This window comes from Aethalodelphis obliquidens, unplaced genomic scaffold (genome assembly GCF_003676395.1).
Source record: "Aethalodelphis obliquidens isolate GAN/ISIS:26980383/991018 unplaced genomic scaffold, ASM367639v1 scaffold1, whole genome shotgun sequence".
NCBI classification, from domain to species: Eukaryota; Metazoa; Chordata; class Mammalia; order Artiodactyla; family Delphinidae; genus Aethalodelphis; species Aethalodelphis obliquidens.
This window is the reverse complement of record NW_020837945.1, coordinates 83,524,002-83,531,546: the sequence shown is the minus strand read 5'-3', so window position 1 is coordinate 83,531,546 and position 7,545 is coordinate 83,524,002. Positions and strand designations below refer to the sequence as shown.

At 37.8% G+C, this 7,545-nt stretch overlaps 2 non-coding genes across 2 annotated transcripts; both read left to right on the top strand.

Moving 5' to 3' along the window:
- The first annotated feature begins 6,623 nt into the window (after positions 1 to 6,623).
- On the top strand, positions 6,624 to 6,794 carry LOC113624011 (small nucleolar RNA SNORA81). Its single transcript, XR_003434166.1, has one exon. It is a non-coding gene; the product is annotated as a small nucleolar RNA SNORA81 (small nucleolar RNA).
- Positions 6,795 to 7,116: 322 nt separating this feature from the next.
- LOC113624259 (small nucleolar RNA SNORA63) lies at positions 7,117 to 7,248 on the top strand. The gene has a single exon (XR_003434284.1). It is a non-coding gene; the product is annotated as a small nucleolar RNA SNORA63 (small nucleolar RNA).
- The last annotated feature ends 297 nt before the right edge of the window (positions 7,249 to 7,545 follow it).

Below are 7,545 nucleotides of genomic sequence, written 5' to 3'. Positions count from 1 at the left end.
GTGCCTGAGTGGGTGGGGCAATCACTCTCCACTCCTCTCCCGCTCCTCCCAGAGGGCCCCTCCCACCTGCCTCTCCTGATCTCCCCAGCCTCAGGGGCGCCGTTCCTGTCTTGCCTCCACTTCTCCTCCCCGCTCAGTCCCCCTACCTCCTACTGGTTCACTTTGGGGTTCCTCCCATCTCCTTGGGCATCAGAGTCCGCCACCAGCGGCCGGCAGGCACCCTAGTTGTGGGGAGACGCTAACTTCACGGCTTCCCACACCGCCATCTTGACTCCACCTCCCTAAATATTTTAATTTTAAGTTGAAAAAAGCCAGGTAATTAAGAATGTTATGAATATTGTGAATTTCAGTGAAAAGAAATGTACTGTTCAATAATAGTTAAAACAGATACCTTAGACCAAAATATACCAATTTTACCAAATCAATATCTGTAAGCCAGGCTAATATAATAAAATATTTATATGTTAGTCTCAGTAATTGCTCCCCATGTATAATTTTATATGGTTTTCATTGTCATTGTGTTATAAACAGGAAGAAACATTAACAAGCCCCAAGGGAAAGAAAATGACTACAGGGTGAGGGATAAAGCCAGAAAGTAGGTTTATGGTCAGCTGTTTATGGTGAAGTAGACTTAGTATATTTTAAAAACCAAATGTCAAGCTTCGTAGGAGTTTTATATTTCTTTGTATATTGTTTTATTTCCTTAGCATTTACAGTGTTAACATAGTTCACTTACAAACCATTCTCTAAAATTCCTCTTGGGAACTTTTCCCAGTTTTTCTCCAAAAATACTACAAAACTTTGCCACCACCTTGAAGAGAATGTGGAATTATGAAAACTGAAGGTCTAATCTTAGCAACTACTCACTATTACCCACGTGATCGTAAACAAGTCACTTAACATATCTGAGACTTTATCTCTAAAATCATAACTAACGAAAACCTACTCTGTCATCCCCAAGGTTTATAAATGCTACCAATTATTACTAGCTGTTATCCAACAGGGAAAACTTCAACCATAGATGAATCCAACTGTCTGTATTCTTCTGCCTGCAGCAAGCCTCCCAGAAGAGCTGGAGAAACTTGCACACTTGAAAGACTTGGTACTAAAATAAATTCATGGTAGTCAACTTCACCTGGGTTTTCACACTGCACAGCAGGCCCATTGTGCTTCTCTAGCCCCCTCATTCTTCCTTTTTATGCAACTGCTGTTTCAAATCCTCTTCACTTTTTTCAAGCCTGTGACATCCCTAATAAGCCATTTTCAGCAAATGGTCTCAATGTTACTGAGAAAATAGAATACCCAAGCTTCTGAGCTTCCTGCCAGCAAAGCTGCCCACCCACCTTCATCTGCAGCCATCCAACTTCCATCGAAGTCTAGTCCCTTTGCCTGTGCTCTGAATCCTTCCCGTCTCACCATCTCAGGGATCTCTACCATCAGTTATCACTTCTATCACCTGGATGGTTAACCACTCCCTCTTTACTAAATCCTTCCCACCAGTATTTAAATATTCCGTAGTCTCTTCTTCAGGGAGTAAGTCCCTGTTTTTCCTCGCACCTAACACTCTCTTTCTTTTCCCATTTTTAATCAGTTTTTTAAGAACTGTCTACCCTGAGGTTTCTATTTCTTACTTCCCATTCTCTTCTCAACCTGTTGTTCTTCTGTCCTCACCCCTCTCCTGAAACTATTCCTGCTAAGGTTACCAATAATTTTCTTGTCCCTAAAGCCAATGGATTCTTGACCTCTTAGCAACATTTAACACACTAATCCAGTGTTTGGGCAAACTACAGCATGTGAACCAAATCCAGCTTCAGCATGTTTTTATATGGCCTGTGAGCCAAATATATTTTTAATCTATCTGGCCCTTTTCAGAAAAAGGTTGCCAACCATTCTTAGGTCACACCCTTCTTTTAGAATAAATTCTTCTCTTGGCTCTTCTCTTTTAAGTAAGTCTAGTTTTCCTTTTACTCTCTCCTCTCTTTCTCAGTCTCTTGCTAGATTACCAGACCCTTAGATGTTGGAACTCCTCAACACTTTATGTTGGAAGTGGGATCTTCTGGATCTCATCTACTCCTATAGCTTTGTTGAAAACCCCCATATTCTGTCTCTAACTCAGATTTCTTCTGAACATCACATGTTGTTCAACTGCCTACTCAACATCTCCACTTGGTGTGCTACAGATACCCCAAACTCAATATATTTGAAATTTAACTCACAATCCTGTGCTAATCCTGCTTTTCCCTGCAGACTGTCATAATTCAGTAGATTATAACATCATTGCCCACAAAGTTAATGTCAGAAATTTGGGAGTCCTTGAACATCTCTCCCTCTCCCTCCCCTCATTTTGTTCCACCCACATCTGAGTAATCACCAAGTGCTATTCTATTGCCTACAGGTTTTTTAATCTAATTAATTCATTCTGCCCAATACCACCACACACTTAGGTCAGAAACACCATCATCTGGTCAAATGCTTTAACCTACTAAGTGGCATTCCTATTTCTCTAAAAAAACAACAAAACAAAAAAAATGGTTTTAATTGAGATATAACTCATATATCATAGAAGTTACCCCAAATTTTACAATTTAGTAGTTTTCAGTATATTCACAAGGTTCAAACATCTGTGGTATGTGTCTGGTATTTTTGCCATAAGCATCTTTGCTGTAGACATTTTTGCTGCATAACCAAGTGGTCATAAGGCAATTTTGCCATAAAAGATAAAATAACTAGTTGACAGTTTGGTTTGATAGTCTGGTTTCAACTGGGTGACAGTTTAGTTTCAGTTCTCCATTGACACAGTACTCCTATTTTTATATTACATAAATCTTAGCCCTCATAATGATCTACACAGTGACGAGTAGACATGGTGGTCTTAAAATAGTAGATGATAACAGCTACGTATCAACTTGATAGAAAATATGGTGTTAAAACTTACTGGAAGTGTGAAATAAGAGAGTTTAAAGCCAGGTTATATACTATACTAGAAAATGATAAAATATCATTTGCAAATCCTTCAGTGGTTTGAAGGTACAGTGTTGAACCCACATTTCCCATAGAACTTTGGAACATTGATTAACAGACTTGTGATAACACCAAAAACAAACGGTGTAGAGGCTCCATTATAAACATTCATCCCAGTGTTTGGAAACTGATACCTCTCTTAATGAAGGAAGAAATGGTAGCGAAAAAGGAAAAGTGCTATGCCAAATGAGGAGACAGACTGACATGCATTAAAAAATATGTATAAAATAGCATTCTCTTACATCATAGTACAGTTATCAAAATCAAGAAATTAATTTTGATGCAATATTATTATCTAATCAGCAGACTTATTAAGATTTAGCCAGTTGTCCAACAAATGTACATTTTACCAAAAGAAAAACTGGTTTGGGGTGGGACAAAAAAAAAAAAAGAAAAGAAAAGCTGCTTTTTTAGTGGTCTATAGTCTAATCCAGGATCACATGTTGAATTTAGTTGTCATGTCTCTTTGATCTGCCTCATTCTGGAACAAGTGCTCATTTTTAGTCTTTCATGACTTTAATAAGATGAGATGATGAAGTGTTTTTTAGTATTCATGATGCATCCACAATAGAGAGTTCTACTTGATACTGAAACACAACAGTAGAGGATGGTGTCAGTCACTGAGCATGTAGGCCAGTTTCTTTGGTGAATATCCCCCTTGTCCTCACTAGGGAGCCAGCAAGCTGGTATATCCACCTTCAGTCACTGATGTAGGGCTTCCCCCAGGGGGACATAAATTCCCAGATGCTTCAGGTTTTACAAAAGTGAAGAACAGCTTATGACTTAGTATAAAGAACCTTTTTAAAAACTATTGTCCATGCATGCATAGAGTTTTTGGTTTTGTTTCAAATTAAACTAGGCTTGCATTTATGGTTTGCAGGGCTGTACTCAGTAGACTGAGAAACTAAAGCTTTCTTTCTTTCAGGATACATGCACTTTGTGTTATTGTTGTTAAGTTTAAATGCAATTTTGCAACATGAAAAATGCAGTATCTGTAATTAGTTGGGAATCTTTGTCATTTGTGATACATCTGTTGCCTGCTGTCTGTTTTCAAAGCTTACTGCTATGTTAGCTATGAAATAAAGCTTTTCTTAGCAAAGCTTTAGGCTTTATTAAGATCAGGGCTATATAAGTTTCCTATTGGAAAGATATTTATTTTTAAAAGTGAATGATAATCAAGGAATACATATCAGAACAATTTGCCTTGGAGCTGTAAATGTAGAGCTTATTTCACTACTTACATGTCTTACATGTAAAAGAAAAATGTAGGAACTGTTTGTTCTTTAATTGTTTGGTTCTTTAATTATCTAGCTGGTATCTCTAGGAAACTAAGGATCCCAAGTTTGAAAAGGCACAAAAATTTAATTAAAGATGAGATGCTTATATATAACACAGGGAACTCTACTCAGTACTCTGTAATGGCCTATATGGGAAAAGAATCTAAAAAAGAGTGCATATATGTATATGTATAACAGATCCACTTTGCTGTACACCTAAAACTAACACAACATTATAAATCAACTACACCCCAATAAAAAATTTTTTTTAAATGAGTTGCTTAAAGGGATTTTATCTTGAAGCAGTTTAATTTGTCTGCATTGTAAGCTTGGAAGTGATTCTGTATTGTGCTGCATAAAAGCTGTTCGCAGACCAGAATTTTAAACTAAATATGAACAGTTTAGCATTTAGCCATGTGCTTTGAAAGTCATTTGATGGAGCCTTTATTTGTGTAACGTAATAATTTAAGCTTTTGACTTTTAGATCCAAAAGGTAGTTCTGGCACTTGGATACTACTATGTTGGAGCAACTTGTCATGCCTGCATTGTGTGGAACCAGTGTTCAAAATAAAATGCAAAAACTTCAGGCTTGTGGAGGAGGGAGCACACGATGTCCTGGTACTCCAGGGAGGCCATTTGATATGTTAAATAGAATATATCATTGTAAGTATTGCCATATTTTTCCTAGGGCATATTTTAACCCGTGATATTTGGGTTATGGGAGGGAAAATAATTATCCTAATCGTTTAAGCCAGTTGCCATGCATGAATATCTAGAGGTGATACTAATACTTTTCTTTAATAGGCTTTATTTTTTAGAACAGTTTTAGATTTATAGGAAGATTGAGAAGAGAGTTCCCAGCTTCCTATAGTGTTAACAGCTTACATTAGTATGGCACATTTGTTAAAATTAATGAACCAACACTGACACATTATTATGAACTAAAGTCCAGAATTTATTCAGGTTTCCTTAGTTTTTGCCTAATGTTCTTTTTCTATTCCAGGATCCCAATCAGGATACCACGTGACATTTAATTGTCATGCCTCCTTAAGCTCTTCTTGGCTGTAACAGTTATTCAAATATTTCCTTTTTTTTGATGACCTTCACCATTTTTAAAAAATTTATTTATTTTATTTATTTATTTTTGGCTGCATTGGGTCTTCATTGCTACGAGTGGGCTTTCTCTAGTTGTGGCGAGCAGGGGCTACTCTTTGTTGCGGTGTATGGACTTCTCATTGTGGCGGCTTCTCTTGTTGTGGAACATGGGCTCTAGGCATGTGGGCTTCAGTAGTTGTGGCACACGGGCTCAGTAGTTGTGGCTCGCGGGCTTTAGAGTGCAGACTCATTAGTTGTGACGCACGGGCTTAGTTGCTCTGCGGTATGTGGGATCTTCCTGGACCAGGGCTCGAACCCATGTCCCTGCATTAGCAGGTGGATTCTTAACCACTGTGCCACCAGGGAAGCCTGACCTTCACCATTTTGAGAAGCACTGGTCAGATATTTAGTAGGATGCACTTGTGTTGGAATTTGTCTGATGTTTTTCTCAAGATAAGACTGTAGTTATGGGTGTTGGGGAGGAAGACCACAGAGGTAAAGTAACATTTTCATCTCATTCTATTCTATCTATTCTATCTCATTCTATTTCATCTCATTCTACCTCACCTGGCTGAGGTAGTTTGTCAGGTTTCTTCACATAAACTTATTCTTCCCCCCTCTCCTTCTGTACTGTAGTCTCTGGAAGGAAGTCTCTATGCACAACCCACTCTTAAGTAAGACTTTTTTTTTTCGCTTTCCAAAATGAATCAAGATGCTTATTTTGGATGAAGCCAGTAAAAATGTTGAGCCAAAGGATTAAAGGTCAAATCCACGAGATTTACCAGAAATCAAACACAAGGACTCAGGTGTGCACGTGATTTTTCTGCAGCTGGCAGGTTGGGTTCATTGTTACAATATAGCTGTAAAGTGCTATATTGTCCTTTCCTCTGCCGAAAGCAATTGTGTCCTACAATCTCTGTCTAGCTCAGTTCTGTAGTAAGACAGGGACGCTTGGTCTCAAACATTATTTCTCTAAGTATTATTATGAAAACTGTTATAATTGATATGTCAACATAGTCATTGTCTCTTTTTTAAGGTTGTGTTGCTTTCTGCCTTAGTGCCAATTGATATGCTGAAGACCTCAAAAAGTTCCTGAGAAATCCATTTCAAATTCTGGTGAAGAAAGAAGAGCTGACCTCTGAAAAGGTGAATATCTTATAATAATTTTGAAAGAGGGTAATGTTTTTCTAATTGATATACATAAAAATTATAGCCAGGATTATTTTTTTAACTTTCTTATTTAATCTCTGTGCTAAAATTGCAGTAACTAGTATCTGTAGTGTCTTAGTGCTTGTAATAAAGCTGACAGAGTAAACGCAAGGAAAAAAACAACCATACCAGATAGTAGAAAAACTGCAGGTAACTCCAGGGTATTTTGTTCTAAGATTTGGTACAGAATTTAGGCAGAATTAATAGAATGAATTTCTCTAACTGGTTCCTTCCAATGGTAGGGATAGAGAAGTCAAATGGCTTTTTATTCTGACTCTGATCTGAATTAACATTTTCCTCTCTGAAATACTGTAGGGAAGGAATTGTATGCTCTTTGTGACATATGAGAGACCGGCCAGTAAACAGGCTGTTCTTTTTCAGAACACAGACAAAGGGTAGACTGGCTCTGAGAAAACGCATGCCAGGACTTTCAGTTCTGATGTGGCAAGAGCTATTCTTGCCTAGTATTGCTACTTAAGACACTGTTAATTTCTAATTATTTCCTTAAAAACTGAAGCAGGATCTAGTTACAATGTAGCTGTGAAGTGCCGCATTGTCTTTGCCCCCTGCTCAAAATAAGACTGTTTCCTTTCAAGCCCTGTTAGCCATGGTGCTGTAGCAGCCAGGGATGCATGGTCTCATACACATGTACCAATTTAAACCCTGACTCAACAAATGACTCCTGAGAGTTAAGGCTTATTAATATTTTACAGGTGGTGACAGAAAGAAAGAGACATTACCAAGAGGGAATTCAGATAAGGGACCAAACGCATTTTGATTACTACTGACTTACTGGCATTTAATTTAATTACAATATTTACCTACTAAAAGATGGTTTCAATCGGAAGATTTTTCATCATCTTTGTCAGCTCAAGCTACGTGGGGGAATAAAGACCATACTCCAGTGAGCTGTGTGATATATATGCAGTTCGCTACTATTTTG